At 41.9% G+C, this 3,147-nt stretch overlaps 2 pseudogenes; one reads left to right on the top strand and one right to left on the bottom strand.

The window, feature by feature from the left end:
- LOC102483785 (translationally-controlled tumor protein pseudogene) overlaps nucleotides 1–3,147 on the bottom strand; it is a 214,533-nt pseudogene that overhangs the window by 141,268 nt on the left and 70,118 nt on the right.
- The window catches only part of LOC102482956 (G2/mitotic-specific cyclin-B1-like), a 2,818-nt pseudogene continuing 1,194 nt past the window's right edge, over nucleotides 1,524–3,147 (top strand).

The raw sequence follows: 3,147 nt of genomic DNA, 5'->3' as shown, positions 1-3,147 counted from the left end.
CCTGCTGATTACAGTCTCCCAATCACAGCTAGTTAGGCTCTTTGGTCCTCTTTCTATGCTGTTTATCTCGAGTTTTCATGTTTCAGAAAACTACAGATCTTTTCTTGGTGGTTTAAAGTGTTCTTCATTAGAACTTTTAGTCAAAATATATCTGATTAATTACTGATTAATGCCTTCTAGCAGAGGAGAGGAGTGCTGAGTACTTCCTGTTGGCCATCTTGATCCAATATGATAAAATTGCATAACAGAGCAAAATTGGAAGCCAAGTTGGGAAAAGAAAGAAAAAAATAGAGATGAATTGGAATTGAAGAAATATTGTGAATCAACATGATTTACAAAATATGTATATGTTTGTGTGTATATATATTTGTGTATCTGTGTATATAAATGCATATTATTTTCTAGCTCTATACACTGAAAGGGCCAAAAAACCAAAGACCCTCCAGGAGCAATGAGCAACATAGTGCCCAGATCATATTCATAAATACAATTCCCCCACTGAAAAGAACCACGGCTGCTAGAAAAAGCGAGTAATGAGACAGGATAGGTACATGATAAGTTAACATGTTAAAACTTACGTGTAAGGTATAAGATAACACTTATGTTAAAACTTATGTGTAACTTATGTTATACTTATGACAGAGTGTAACAAAGTACTTAAGTAAATGGTGACATTTCACAAAGACAAGAAATAGTTTGAAGTGGCTTCTATTAACCAAATCTAGAATATTTTTAAGCACACAAATAATGAAAAGTAAGTAATCTAGGTGGAGGGTGCCCCACTCCCACAGATATTGCCTTTTGTACACCTGCAGAATGTATAAGTCCCACTTGGAAGTGGTTGCTGATGTGGCCATTCCTTCACCCTATGGCTTGTGCCCTCCTGAACAACAGCTTGAACTACATCTATAGCTGATTAAGCTGTGGCTAGAGCAACTGGGTGCTACGCTGGGATGTCAGATGCTGTCTGTGCAGGGAAGCATACCCTTCCCTGACTCTTTCCAAGAAACCATTCTGTTCTCTTGGGCCTCTGGGTCTTTGATGAATAGGGTTGCCCTAAGGTACCCTCATGGTCTTCTTCCCATGATCTTTCTTACTAGAATCTGGCTATCAGGGCTAGTATTTTTCACAATCAGTAGCTTGGCCACACTAGGCATTTAAGTCAAACACACTTTTTCTCCCTTTACATGGTCAGGTTGAAAATTTTTCAAATCTTCCTACTCTGCTTCCCTTTTCCCTCCTGAAACTCACTAAACACAGTTAATACTAGCCAAGTACTTTGCTTAGACATTTCATTCATGAAAGAACTTAGATCACAGGGCCAGCAGGTGACATGGAGGTTATGGCAGCTGGATTCCACTTGGCCAACTGCAAGGTTTATTGAGTCCCAGACCCAGTGGCTTAAAAATCATGCAGGGTGCATGTGTGTGCATGCATAAAATCCCAAGAGTAGCATGGAGGAGAACAGATTATGGCATGGCCATCCTCCTGGGAGATGATCCTCCCTCCCACACACAACCTCGCATGCTCTATAGCAAGCTTAAAAAAATCACTTTCTCCATGTGAAGCTGCTATCTGGTGAAGAGGAATCCATGGCACTCCGAGTCACCAGAAACACAAAAAATAATGCTGAAAATAAGGCAAAAATCAGTACGGCAGGTGTGAAGTGTATGCCTATGGCCACTGCTGCAGCCTGCAAGCCCAGGCTGAGGCCAAGAACAGTGCTTGGAGACATTGGAAACAAAGTCGGTGAACAGGCCAAAACGCCTCTGAAAAAGGAAGCAAAAACTTCAGCTACTGGAAAAGTCACTGCTAACAAACTTCTAAAACCCCTGAAAAAGGTGCCTGAACCTGTGCCTGCTCCTGAGCCTGAACCAGAGCAAGAGCCAGAGCCAGAGCCAGAGCTAGAACCTTAGCCTGAGCCTTTTAAAAAATATTCTTCGCCTGAGCCTATTTTGGTTGATACTTCTTCTTCAAGCCCAATGGAAACATCTGGATGTGCTCCGGCAGAAGAATATCTGTGTCAGGCTTTTGCTGATGTAATTCTTGCAGTGAGTGATATGGACACAGAAGATGGAGCTGATCCAAATCTTTGCAGTGAATATGTAAAAGATATTTATGCTTATTTGAGACAGCTCGAGGAAGAATAAGCAGTCAGACCAAAATACCTCTTGGGTGGGGAAGTCACTGGAAACATGAGAGTCATTCTACCTGACTGGCTAGTACAGGTCTAAATGAAATTCAGGTTTCTGCTGGAGATCATGAATGTGACTGTTTGTATTATTGATCGATTCATTCAGAATAATTGTGTGCCCAAGAAGATGATGCAGCTGATTGGTGTCACCGCCATGTTTATTGCAAGCAAATATGAGAAGATGTACCCCCCAGAAATCGGTGAAGAGTCATTCTACCTGACTGGCTAGTACAGGTCTAAATGAAATTCAGGTTTCTGCTGGAGATCATGAATGTGACTGTTTGTATTATTGATCGATTCATTCAGAATAATTGTGTGCCCAAGAAGATGATGCAGCTGATTGGTGTCACCGCCATGTTTATTGCAAGCAAATATGAGAAGATGTACCCCCCAGAAATCGGTGAATTTGCTTTTGTGACTAACAATACTTACACTAAGCATCAAATCAGACAGATGGAAATGAAGATTCTAAGAGCTTTAAACTTTGGTCTGGGTCGTCCTCTACCCCTGCACTTTCTTCGGTGAGCATCTAAAGTTGGAGAGGTTGATGTTGAACAACACTCTGGCCAAGTATCTGATGGAATTAACTATACTCGACTATGATATGGTGTACTTTTCTCCTTCTCAAATTGCAGCAGGAGCTTTTTGCTTAGCTCTGAAAATTCTTGATAATGGTGAATGGACACCAACTCTCCAGCATTACCTGTCTTACACTGAAGAATCACTTCTTCCTGTTATGCAGCACCTACCTAAGAATATAGTCATGGTGAATTGTGGGCTTACAAAACACATGACCATCAAGAATAAGTATGCCAGGGAACCAGCAGTTAGCGTAATGGCTATGTCACTGGACTCCCACGTAGTCGACCGCGGTTCGCATCCTGGACCCGGTGGCTTAAAACTCACGCCGGGCACGTGTGCGTGCGTGCCCAAGATCCCGAGAGGAGAATGGA

The sequence above is a fragment of the Tupaia chinensis genome, unplaced genomic scaffold (assembly GCF_000334495.1).
Source record: "Tupaia chinensis unplaced genomic scaffold, TupChi_1.0 Scaffold145156_1, whole genome shotgun sequence".
Classification (NCBI taxonomy): domain Eukaryota; kingdom Metazoa; phylum Chordata; class Mammalia; order Scandentia; family Tupaiidae; genus Tupaia; species Tupaia belangeri.
The sequence above is the reverse complement of the archived record's forward strand: the minus strand, read 5'-3'. Positions and strand labels throughout refer to the sequence as shown.